At 37.9% G+C, this 13,793-nt stretch overlaps 1 protein-coding gene across 2 annotated transcripts in view; it reads right to left on the bottom strand.

The window, feature by feature from the left end:
- Positions 1-13,793, bottom strand: part of SEMA3E (semaphorin 3E) — a 153,485-nt gene that overhangs the window by 96,795 nt on the left and 42,897 nt on the right. The gene's annotated exons all lie outside the window — the stretch shown is intronic.

The following is a 13,793-nucleotide window of genomic DNA, read 5'->3' as shown; positions in this document are numbered from 1 at the left end:
CCCTGAATGAGGATTTTCCTCCTAACCTCTAATCTAAATCTATCTTCTTTTAGTTTAAAACTATTCCCCCTTTTCCTATCATTATTTTTGCAAGTAAAAAGTCACTCTCCATCTTTTATATAAGTCCCCCTTTAAGTACAGAAAGGCTGCAATGGGGTCTCCCAACGACTTCTCTTTTTCAGGTTGAACTTCCCTATCTCTCTCTTTCTTCATAGGAGAGGTGCTCCAGCCCTCTGATCATCTTTGAGGCTCTTTTCTGGACTCTGTCTAACAGGTCCACATCTTTCTTGTGCTGGCAACCACAAACTTGGATGCAACACTCCAAGAGTGACCTCACAAAGGCAGAGCAGAGGGGAACATCATCTCCCTCCACCTGCCGGCCACTCCTCTGTTGATGAAGCCCAGGACACAGTTGGCCTTCTGGGCTGCAAGTGCGTGCTGCTGGCTCATGTAGAGTTTTTCATCCATTAGAACTCCCAAGTCTTTTTTCTGCAGGGCTGCTCTCAGTGAGTTCTTTTCTCAGTCTGTACTCATGTCTGGGATTGTCCCGACCCAAGTGGATTACTTCCCTTCTTTCTGTTGAAGGAAGATGAAATAGTTGCTTGCAATTATGGAAACTGTAATTTGTAATTACCTTGAAGACAGTGAAGTATATGTCACTTTTACCCATCATGGCTTCTTTATCAAAAACATGTTCTACAGTCTGTATGTATTCAAAAAGGATGATATTTTGCATATGCATAAGCTATGGTTCCCAGGGAAAATAGTAGTTGCATGAAAAATATATTAAATTTAGAAGCAACTTAGCAATTGTGACTTGTTCTGGAGCCAAGAATAGAATCTAAACATCATAGTCAGAATTTTGTGCTTTGAAATATATATATATATATTTTCTCTTATCAGTTCCCCTCTGCATCTTGTATGTATATATCTGAATACATCTTATATTTTCCCCTGCAGGTTGTATATACCTGAATATGGGGAATCCTGCTTAGACTAGATCTTCAGGTACACTAATAAATACCTTGAAATAACGTAGAATTCTTTTTAGGGAGGAAAAGGGAACTGTATACTATATCTGCTTAACAAATACATAAACCTCTTACTCAACTAAAATATGAAAAAGTTTCATTTTCTTACATATGTGCCTCTGGTAACCTTTGCCTTCTAACTTCATCTACATGGTAAATCACCGTCTTGTTTGTGAAAGCCAACTTTCCTCATTTAAGAAATGAATAATTAATGTGCTACAGGATCAACCATGCCATGCCACTGCCTCACTTACTTTTTGCTGTAGGCATAGTGTTACATTTTTCACTCTGTAATGTAGACATGCTGAATTACATAATCCAATATTAAACAATCTATACTACAAAAACACATCAAAGTAACACAGAGGACTTAATTAGCTCCACAAGTGAATTGCAGATATATTTTCCACTACCTCAAGTCCATTTAGCTAATTGCTCTGAAATATGTTGTTCATAATAAAAAGAGAATGTAAGGTTAATTTTAAGTTAAATAATTTGCTTATCTATACATATTTTTCTTATGACCGTGGCTAAAATTTGATGCTTCAGGAACTGTGAATAATTTGAATACTAAGTGACATAGTATATGTTTTGAACCATAGTCTTCTGGTGTTTAATACACATTGAGAAAATGGATTGCTATTATCATTCATGAATAAGAACTAATGCCAATAATATTAATAACTCATAGATAGATCTATTAGTACATTGATTTGAACTAAAACATTCAGTCCAGTAGGTTGCAGAAAATACATAAACCTTTTAATATTCTTCTGCTTTATGATGTATGTATAATTTTAAACTATATTGTTTAAAAGTCTTCTTATTCACTTACCCATAGTATTGGAGAATATAAAATCTTTCACAACTCTGCTAAATGTTACATTTAATTGGGTTTTGATAAATAAATCACATTTAAGTACATTCAGATAAGATTAGGACAAATAAAAAGCCACAATAAGTAATCTCAATTAAGAAAAAAATGATAATCTTAATCTGAGCTAGATATCACAGAATCACCGAATCACAGAATTTCTAGGTTGGAAGAGACCTCAAGATCATCGAGTCCAACCTCTGACCTAACACTAACAGTCCCCACTAAACCATATCCCTAAGCTCTACATCTAAACGTCTTTTAAAGACTTCCAGGGATGGTGACTCCACCACTTCCCTGGACAGCCTGTTCCAATGTCTAACAACCCTTTCGGTAAAGTTCTTCCTAACATCCAGCCTAAAACTCCCCTGGTACAACTTAAGCACATCCCTCCTCATCCTGTCACCAGGCACGTGGGAGAACAGACCAACCCCCACCTCTCTACAGCTTCCATTAAGGTACCTGTAGAGAGCAATAAGGTTGCCCCTGAGCCTCCTTTTCTCCAGGCTGAACAATCCCAGCTCCCTCAGCCGCTCCTCGTAGGACTTGTTCTCCAGACCCCTCACCAGCTTCATCGCCCTTCTCTGGACCCGCTCAAGCATCTCCATGTCCTTCTTGTAGCGAGGGGCCCAAAACCGAACACAGTACTCGAGGTGCGGCCTCACCAGAGCCGAGTACAGGGGGACGATCACCTCCCTAGCCCTGCTGGTCACACTGTTTCTTATGCAAGCCAGGATGCTGTTGGCCTTCTTGGCCACCTGAGCACACTGCTGGCTCCTATTCAGCCGACTATCAACCATCACTCCCAGGTCCTTCTCTGCCAGGCAGCTCTCCAACCACTCATCTCCCAGCCTGTAGCTCTGCTTGGGGTTATTGCGCCCCAGGTGCAGGACCCGGCACTTGGCCTTGTTAAACTTCATGCAGTTGACCTCAGACCATCGGTGCAGCCTATCCAGATCCTCCTGCAGAGCCTTCCTACCCTCAAGCAGATCGACACACACACCTAGCTTGGTGTCATCTGCAAACTTACTGAGGGTGCACTCAATCCCCTCATCCAGATCATCGATGAAGATATTAAAGAGGACCGGCCCCAGCACCAAGCCCTGGGGAATGCCACTAGTGACTGGCCTCCAACTGGACTTGACTCCATTTACCACGACTCTTTGGGCCCAGCTATCCAGCCAGTTTCTAACCCAACGAAGCGTGCGCCAGTCCAAGTCAAGAGCAGCCAGTTTCTTGAGGAGAATGCTGTGGGAGACGGTGTCAAAAGCCTTGCTGAAGGCTTTATCAACTCCAAGATTTTATTGTCTTCAATGTTTTTACTATTGACAAGATGTAAAAATTGCCACTGAACATGCAGAAGTTACTGTTTGGGTACTCTTTCTCACAAAGAAAATATTTACCTTTCTCTGTTTACCAATATTGTGAAAAATGTACACTACAACAAATTTTTCATCAGCAGTGTCAAATCATAAAATATAAAATGATTCAAACACCAACAATATAAAACTTTACACTATGAGCTTATGAAATCCTTAAAATTAATAAAAATCCATGGTTATATTCTATACTAGGTAGCAGTTTTGGTTGGAAAACAAAGATCAAGGTAAGACTTTTCAGAATTGTTTAGAAATTGAAAGCTTACTAAAGTTTCAGAAGTACTCATAAATATGAGTCCCACCCCTTCTGGTCTGCCTAGGTTCTTTTGGTTCTTTTTTCGGTTTGATCCATTTCAGGTACCTCAGTTCTTTTTTGTTTGTTTGTTTGTTTGTTTGTTTGTTTGTTTCTGTCTTTTTATATATATATATTTTTCATTTGTAAAAGATAAATATTTGTATGTATCAGAATTTTTGATGTAGCATTTACTTTATTTTTAATTAAATTAAAAAATTCATGCTTCTTTGCATTGTTCAATGTTCTTGTATGAGAACATTACTAAAATATTAAATACAATTTAATAACTTATTCCTGGTTACAGTTTTACTAAGATAATTTTTTTGTTCCTGGAAGTTCATTTTCTTTTACTGCATATGATTTTAGTTGAAGTCATATTTCTAAATTTACCTTTTCTCAACTGGCTTTCTACTATACAACTCAAGCAGAATTTTTCTATAACATGAACTGTGATGAGTGGGAGATCATCTGTGTGGAAGGAAAGCAGAAGACTCTGAACCATGCACTTGTACTCCACTTCATGAGCCACCTGAATTACTAGCCTGCGCCTTTCTTCAGATCCTTCTGCGTTAGCTTTTTTTTTTTTTTTTTTTTTTTTTTCTCATCAAATTCAGTAACTCTAGCTCCTGAGCTGCAGCAGGGACATCCTGTAATTCATAGAGCTTTGTTATGGGTTTTGGCATCAGAAAAAATGAAGCTGGAGAAGTCTTACAGCATTGCATAATATTTCTTTATTCTCATTTGAAGTCCCAAGTTGTGGAATCCCAATGGAAGTCCCAAACTTGTCTTCAGGCTTGATATGGGCAGTAGTCCTTAGCCTGGCACTGGGCTGGCATATGTCAGCAGTATTAACCATGCCTCATATAATAATATTTCCCAATTCCATTGGAAATACTTTTCTTTATAGATTTTAGGAGCCCTTTTTTCTTTTCATGGACAATCCCAATCACTAATTAATCACGCTGGGATCAGTCATTAGACTTTTGTTTTCTCCTTCCCTATGGGTCCCAAAAGTCTTGGCTGCAGCTTTTACGAGTAATTCATTAAAGCCTGTTACGTTCATTACCATGATTTTGTTACTATTAAAATTTCATTCTATTTATTTTGTCTAATACTTCAACACAGCCACACCCCCACTCCGAACGTCATCTATTCTTTGCATTATCTGCAAAATTCATTAACACTCTGCTTGTTTTTATGCCAAGCCTACAAATGAGTCCATTACATTAGTTGCATTCCGTGAATAACACTTCTGGAACTCCAAAAACAGCCCTTCTTCAAACTCAACAACTTTCATTTCTTTATGTATTTTATAAGGTCTGTACTAACACCTGTCTAACCTGAACCCTCAGCTGAGTAATATAAGCTCATAGCACCACATTAAATTTTTACTGAAGTCTAGACACATTTGCTCTACTACATTTCATCTGTCTGAAGAAATGCATCATATATCAAATAACAATATGTTAGTACAAGTAAGCGCATTTATCTTTGATGAAGCTATCTTCAGTGTCATCTCATTGTCAGCTTAGTTCCAAGTTATAAGAACTTTTAAGTTGAAGAGACTCCACATAAATTTAGCAAAACAGAATCTAGGCCTGTAGTGCGAGGTAGTATTTTAGGTTCATCAAATCAGTGGGAAAGCATAAGCGTATGTATAGAGGAAAGTACTACATATGAATGCATATCTGTATATATAGAGACATTTAGAATTAAAGGACATGTCTATTTTTCTTTTTTGAGTGAACTGATGCTTTTAGATGAGCCTAAAGTTAGGTGGTAGGAATCTCACTCTACATTTCTGAGAACAAAATCTTGATAAAATATTGTGGTTTTGTTGTTGTTTTTGCTGCTGTCATTGTTAAGTTCCATCCACGCATTTTTCTCTCCACTTTGACAATTAATTAAAAAAAAATCTTGTCATTGAACTTAAAAATTAAGATTCTAACTCTCTCAGCATTTGGGTTAAATAAAATTATATCCTGATTTGAATATACTAAACTCCTCTTGTTTTTCTAACTCAGATGGAGATTTTCCCCTGTATATATTAATTGTTACTAATGACTTTTTACTTACTCTGTACTCAGCTCTGGTGAGGCTGCACCTTGAGTACTGTGTTCAGTTTTGGGCCCCTCACTGCAAGAAGGACATGGAGGTCCTCAAGAGAGTCCAGAGAAGGGCAATGAATCTGGTGAGGGGTCTGGAGAACAAGTCTTACAAGGAGCAGCTGAGGGAGTTGGGATTGTTCAGCCTGGAGAAGAGGAGGCTCAGGGGTGACCTTATCACACTCTACAGGTACCTTAATGGAGGCTGTAGAGAGGTGGGGATTGGTCTATTCTCCCATGTGCCTGGCGACAGGACGAGAGGGAATGGGCTAAAATTATGTCAGGGGAGGTTTAGGTTGGATATTAGGAAGAAATTCTTTATGGAAAGGGTTGTTAGGCATTGGAATGAGCTGCCCAGGGAAGTGGTTGGGTCACCATCCCTGGAGGTCTTTAAAGACGTTTAGATGTAGAGCTTAGGGATATGGTTTAGTGCAGGACTTGTTAGTGTTAGGTCAGAGGTTGGGGTTGGACTAGATGATCTTGGAGGTCTCTTCCAACATAGACAATTCTGTGATTCTGTGTGAATCTGTGATCCCTACCCTTATTAAAAATAAATTTTCATTTAGCTTTGGTTGTATTTAGATAATTTCTAAGTTCTGCTCAGTCTTCACTGAACAATTATTTATTGCCTTCTCCTTTCTGTTATTTCTTTCAGGCACCTAAAGATCTTACTATTACAGCCATTGTGGAGGCTAAGCTTTGTAGATGTTAAAATAATAATAATAAAAATAATAAAGTGCATTATATAAGTGTATAAAATATGATATCAGGAAATACATTAAAAAAAAAAAAAAGAAAGAAAAAACGCAATTCATTTTGCTTAGAGAGAAAAATACTAGGCATATTAAAAATATGTCTATTGACTTTAATGGGGATGACTTAATGAACCCTAAGAGAAAAAGCATTGATACAGCCAGCAGACACATATTCTACCTTTTTCCTCAAAGCATGTCTAGGTAAATAAAGTAAAGACTTAATCTCCCAGTTCCAGTCTCCCAGCCTCTGATTGGTACAATGAAAGTACTTGACTAAGAACAGTAGCTGAACTGACAACTTTTTCATTTCATAGGCTTTTGCTGCTGCATTTTAACATGCTTGCTACCAACATTTTTTTTTCCTGAAAACTGGTTGAGAGTGCCAATTCTAAGGACATTACTTTGAAAATAACAGAAAAAATCTGCTTCCGTAAGTATAAACATAACTATATCCTTATGTCAATGTTATTTTTTGTGCTTTTCGATGTCAAATTGGACAGCAGTGACACAAACCCCATGATATGAAGTAAAATGAATTCCAGATGGATTGCCACAGTTTGTTATTTCAGTAGGTTTCAGAACAATTTTAATTTATTTTTACTAAAAATTGTAGCTTACAAAGATATCTTTGATGGTGTAGCTCAAGGGTGTAAATAGATAAATATATACTTTATAATGAAGATCTTGAAGTATTTATATGTTAATAACTGTAACAACCAGTCAGATGTTTTAGCACATAAGATGTTGAAGTTTTATTTTTCATCAAAAATGTTTTATAATTAAAAAATATACATTCATATGTATATAAAATGAGGACACATATCTAAAATTCAACTTCCATTTTTTTATTGATTAAGACATCCTTTTCTACCATTAAACTTTGATTAGGTGACTTCAGTGGAATAAGTGTGAGTTTCTTTTATGAGGCAAAGTACAATTCAAGTGGCTTAGAAAGGTATGTCAGTGAAGAGTACAAGGGCTTGTGCAACCATTTCAGCAAACACACATATGGGCCTAGCCTAACAGTTAGTTCACTGGTTTGGAAGAGTCTCTAATGCTCTGGTTTCTGCTTCTCAAGACAAGTTTAATTTTGTTATGTCCAAAGATTTCATGTACCTTTCAAGGTAAGACACCTGAAGGACAGAGAAATTTCTTAAAGAATTGAATACACAAATCACTTCTTTATTATATGGAATTGTTAAGAATTACAGGCTCCTAAACTTAGGTATGGTTTAAACAGACTGGATCTCATACTAAGAGGTGAGAAGAAACAACAGGAATGGTTAAACATTACTGTTTGCTTGCTATTTGGAGTTCTTTTTCTTCAGAAGAAAAAACACGCTGAGCATTTGATACAATTATGTTAAAGATTAGAAAATATTCATTATTTCACATATGACCTAAAACAGAAGACCTTTGTTTAATGATAAAACTCAAGATCTCAGTTCTTAAGACAAATTAAGTCATTTAGTTTAAACATGGCATGTTTAACTGGCTGAAGATCATGGTCAATGCTAATATTGGATTGAATTTCTGAGGAAGCTCAAGGAGAAAAAGAAAGAAATGCAATGTTTTCTGACCTCTTTTCTTTAGTAACCTGAGTACAGAAGACCAATGCAACCTTTCAGATACTGATTGGTTGGTTTCTATCATCTCCTTTGCACTGTCCTTAATAATTTTCTAAATCATGTGGATTTATTTTAATTCCAGCTCTACTGAGGACTTATCAGAGACACCCAAGCTACTGAACTGCATATCCAGTAACTGAATCCCATAAACTGAATCCCATAAAATGGAGAGAATTATGACCCTCCAAAGAGAGATTTGACCTACTTGGCCCATTGTAATGGCTCATCCTTGTCTACTGACTGCATGAGAAGTTCAGCAAGATGGTATTATTAATTCAGGCAGTACAGATGACTGAATTGATACAAGATGAAAATGTGCACTGACTTGTACAGTGGATGCAGACACAGATGTGGTTATGATATTATAAGAGATGTTGTTTCCATGTCCCTTCATTTAAGAAAGATCTTGTATTATTGGTGGAAAATACGCCACTTTGATAGTCTTTGAGCCAGGAAAGTTATTTTCAGTCATAATGTCAATACATTATGTATGGTGGCAGTATGTGTAGTGGGTAGCGGCAGTAAATATTTACCTGCTTTAGCTAGTTATTTGTCTTAGCTCTGAACTGCAAAGACCCACCCATTCAGCTGCAAGAATAGTTTAGTCCCTATGCCATTCAGTCCTCACAGCAGACTCTGGAATGACCAGGACAGTCATATAATCATAGAATCACAGAATCACAGAATCACCGAATCACCGAATCACAGAATTTCTAGGTTGGAAGAGACCTCAAGATCATCGAGTCCAACCTCTGACTTAACACTAACAGTCCCCACTAAACCATATCCCTAAGCTCTACATCTAAACGTCTTTTAAAGACTTCCAGGGATGGTGACTCCACCACTTCCCTGGACAGCCTGTTCCAATGTCTAACAACCCTTTCGGTAAAGTTCTTCCTAACATCCAGCCTAAAACTCCCCTGGTACAACTTAAGCACATCCCTCCTCATCCTGTCACCAGGCACGTGGGAGAACAGACCAACCCCCACCTCTCTACAGCTTCCATTAAGGTACCTGTAGAGAGCAATAAGGTTGCCCCTGAGCCTCCTTTTCTCCAGGCTGAACAATCCCAGCTCCCTCAGCCGCTCCTCGTAGGACTTGTTCTCCAGACCCCTCACCAGCTTCATCGCCCTTCTCTGGACCCGCTCAAGCATCTCCATGTCCTTCTTGTAGCGAGGGGCCCAAAACCGAACACAGTACTCGAGGTGCGGCCTCACCAGAGCCGAGTACAGGGGGACGATCACCTCCCTAGCCCTGCTGGTCACACTGTTTCTTATGCAAGCCAGGATGCTGTTGGCCTTCTTGGCCACCTGAGCACACTGCTGGCTCCTATTCAGCCGACTATCAACCATCACTCCCAGGTCCTTCTCTGCCAGGCAGCTCTCCAACCACTCATCTCCCAGCCTGTAGCTCTGCTTGGGGTTATTGCGCCCCAGGTGCAGGACCCGGCACTTGGCCTTGTTAAACTTCATGCAGTTGACCTCAGACCATCGGTGCAGCCTATCCAGATCCTCCTGCAGAGCCTTCCTACCCTCAAGCAGATCGACACACACACCTAGCTTGGTGTCATCTGCAAACTTACTGAGGGTGCACTCAATCCCCTCATCCAGATCATCGATGAAGATATTAAAGAGGACCGGCCCCAGCACCAAGCCCTGGGGAATGCCACTAGTGACTGGCCTCCAACTGGACTTGACTCCATTTACCACGACTCTTTGGGCCCAGCTATCCAGCCAGTTTCTAACCCAACGAAGCGTGCGCCAGTCCAAATCAAGAGCAGCCAGTTTCTTGAGGAGAATGCTGTGGGAGACGGTGTCAAAAGCCTTGCTGAAGTCGAGGTAGACCACATCCACAGCCTTTCCCTCATCCACCCAGCAGTGGATCATTAAGGTTGGAAATCATTAAGGTTGGAATCATTAAGGTTGGAAGAGACCTCCAAGATCATCTGGTCCAACCATCTCCCTACCACCAATATCACCCACTAAACCATGCCCCAAAACACCACATCCAAATCTAAGCTCCAGATTCTCCACACAGTTTGCCAGTTACTACTTACTTGCTAGCCAAATAATTGCATGCTTCATGTCTTGTACTAGTAAGGACACTCAATCCTATTTGCTTCATTAAACAAACAGAAAACAGCAGCAACAAAAAACCTTAGTACTTAACATTTATTAGAATGTTATTAGAATACATGGAAATCAGTCAAGACTAGGCCAAAGGAAATTGCAGATGCACCATTATTTCTTTTAATTGCAACTAAAGTACTTTTCAAAACCTAAGTGCCAAAGAAATTGTCATCAGAAATTGATGTTGTAACTCTTTTTTTTTTGTTGTTGTTGTTTTTGTTTTTGTTTTTTTTTTCTTTTTTTTCCAATTGTAATCCATTTGCAATTTCAAAAGTTTTCAGTCAAGTATTGTAAAAACCGCTAGGTTGCTGTTATTACTTCCTGGGCAGCAGACATTTGGCAATACTTGAAGAGCCAAAGAAGTCAAAAAACTAGGTTCTGCTTTCACTTCTGCATTTATAGAATACTCATAACACTTCTGAAGTGAGATTTCAGGACCACATTTAGAGGACAGGCTAATGACATCAACCTTGTATCACAGCCTGGAAAAAGATTAAACATAGAAACAAGAAACATTTTTTCATCCCTAAATATTCAGATATATGCCTAATACCTTACAAAACCTTATAATAAAGGAGGGACATCCAATTTCAGAAGTCCGACGTTAATGACTATCTATGATCACTTTGTCTAATCTCTACGGCAAAGAAGTAACTAGTTCCAGGGACACGGCTGTTCACCTCATCCATATGGCCAACATTGATGAGATAAATTGCACTCTAGAAGTGTTCCCCCTTTTCCCTATCCAACTCCCCCCCCCACCCCCGACACTGCTTATAAAGGATTCTCTTACGAGAAGCTCAGGTGTAATTATTGGTGCAAGAATTTGGTAGTTCTATTTAGAAGCGTATTAGTGATACGATAGATTCCATTACTTCTATCCACCAGATTCACTTGCAGTTCCAAACTTAAAAACTGACTTTTACTCTTTTTCTGACAGTGTTGGTCAACATGTTTTTAATATCTTTGGGTTTCAGAATCTGCTCAAAAGTTGTTTATAGAATCATTGTTAGCTTGGTACACAAACTATGTGGGTTATGTTGTTGTTGTTGTTGTATTTTTTTATTTTTTTATCTTTTCCCAGGGAATGTCTGTTAACATAATACTGTTCATTTTTTTTCTCTAGTCCCCTCAGATTATACATCAACATATAAAAAACTTATATAGCCTCTGAAACACTTCAAGTATGATCCCACGATTCTGCAATAAGCAAACAAAACTATGCTGTACTGCTAGATATAGATTTTAAATCATGCTTTACCTAAATCTCCATTATGACCAATTCATAGCTGAGCTGTAGTACTTTCCTGTGCACTACTGAAAGCAAATTTTCCAGATCCCCATTAGCTCCTCTGTTAAAGTATTTGACACAATCTCTGTGTTTAAGAATAATGTTTTTGCTTTCGTGTTTTTCTGGAAGTTAGCTTAGGTTTAACAGGTTATCAGTGGGTCAAAATATGTGAAAACTTGGAAATTGAGGTAAAATAATAAATATCAATGTTTGGAACTAGAACCAGATCTTTAAGAGAAAAAATTCATACTTTTGGTCTTCAGTTTTGTTTTGTTTTATTTTGTTTTGTTTTGTTTTGTTTTGTTTTGTTTGTTTGCTTGTTTTAATCCAAGAAAACAATATGAAGAGAGACAGCCTCCTGGTTAAAGCTAGGGTGAAAGCTTTTGTGTTCATCACTTTCTAGCTCTTACTCTGATTATAGGATAGCTTTTCAAGGAACCATCTGAAAGGCCACTACATATGGTCCAAATTCCCAAGATACTTTGGATTAAGAATACATTAGTGAACATTACTAGCATGTCCAGTAAATGTAGCTTGCTTAGACGCAAATATTTTTTGCAATATAATAAATATTTTTTACATAAATATTTTTTGTAATATAATAAAGAAGTCTGTGTACCATTTTCCCCTGACGAAGTCCAGAAAGAAAAAGAAATATTAGTATGTCACATCCTCCTTTTCCTTTTTCTCATTAGAGGACTGCAAATTAATTTCTATATCCTATTACAAACTTTTGTTTATTATATTAAATGACCACAAGATCAGTCAATCAACAAAACATTCTTCTTACTTTCCACAATTTCATGTCCTTCTCTTGGTCAATTGCTCATTATAACCATTGTATCTGAATTGCAGGACTGCAATCTGAATTGGGAGTGCTGTTTTCTGGGAGTTCCTGGTTTCAGGTCTTTGCCCTGGCTACACTTTGATGATATATGGGGGCAGGGATGCACATTCTGCTTGCCTGGGAGAAAGTCTGGTTACATAGAGCAAGGCAAGAGACAGAAAGCTTCATCCTTTTCTCCAGTTGTACCTGCTCTGAAATTTAAATGTCTCCTAGAATAGAATGAAAAGTCTTTATTTTACCTTAGTTTCTGAGTCAGCTATGTAAGACTGGCATTAGGTTGTAAAATGACTGAAAACACAGCTCTTTCGTTACAGTAATTGTCTTTCCTACACTTTTTTTTTTTCTTTTTTTTATTTTTCACAATTTTCAACATTATATCCCAATGATTACAATTAAATTCATAATCTGGAAATAAATTCTTACATCTGAACTTTGACTACTGTGATTTTCAAGAATCTTCAGTTACTCGCTGACCATGGGTTCTCCATATAGTAACACTGAAGTATATTAACAAGTGAAAGGCAATTGTTTGAAAATGTGTAATTACAAAACAGAATGTGGAAGTATGCCACCGTTTAAATAACTTCAGACACTGCATACTTTAACATTTTATTTTATTTTATTAAATTTGACTGCCTTTCTTTCTTATGCAGGCAAGCACCTTTAAGAGAGCAATTTCATGGTCTTGTACTTCAATAGTTTCAATATTTTAGTCCACGTTTCAACAGCAAGCAACAAATTTTCAGGGTTTTAGTTATCCAGAAGGCAACCTAGATAGATTTTTTTTTATTTAACACTTGTTAGAGTACTGACAGAGTACTAGCCTGAAGTTGGGTACATTTCCATCACCATCAGAAGATATAAGAGACTAGCACATTACTCAAGTGTTGCCAAAAGAAACAACACGAGCAGAAAAAGTTTTTATTTAAAGTTCAATGTTTGCTGAGTCTTCAGATCACCTTCAGCATCTTAGACCTCTTCAGAGTAAATAAAATAACATTCTCTTGATTTAGCAGTTACTAGGGTTAAAGGTAATCATTGAGGCCAAAGCTACGGTTCTCACATGAAATAGTTACTGATAACTACAGTGCCTGTTGAAAAAACACAGTTAGTGTCTTGAGGTTTGCACACAGCTGGTCCACTGACCCTCACCCCTCCACCCTGCACATGCACTGCCATCGTTTGCAGACAGCCAAGGGGCTGTTATTAAATGTGTTAGAAGTCTGTCTGATCATGGGAAATATTCAGGTTAAATTTCAGCCTCTCTTAATACCAGTGGAAAATAATACCTACAAGGATCAGATCATACAGATTCATGTAGATCTTGGATTACAATTTGGCAATGTATTTAGAAGGCTTCAGAGATTAGGCAACCTACAAAAATGTTTCCACAGAATTCAGAATGAGATCCATTTGAACAACCTCAGAATTTCACAAGACATTTCTTTCACCTAGTCTG

Source organism: Anas platyrhynchos, chromosome 1 (genome assembly GCF_047663525.1).
Source record: "Anas platyrhynchos isolate ZD024472 breed Pekin duck chromosome 1, IASCAAS_PekinDuck_T2T, whole genome shotgun sequence".
NCBI lineage: Eukaryota > Metazoa > Chordata > Aves > Anseriformes > Anatidae > Anas > Anas platyrhynchos.
This window is presented reverse-complemented; position numbering and strand designations above follow the sequence as displayed.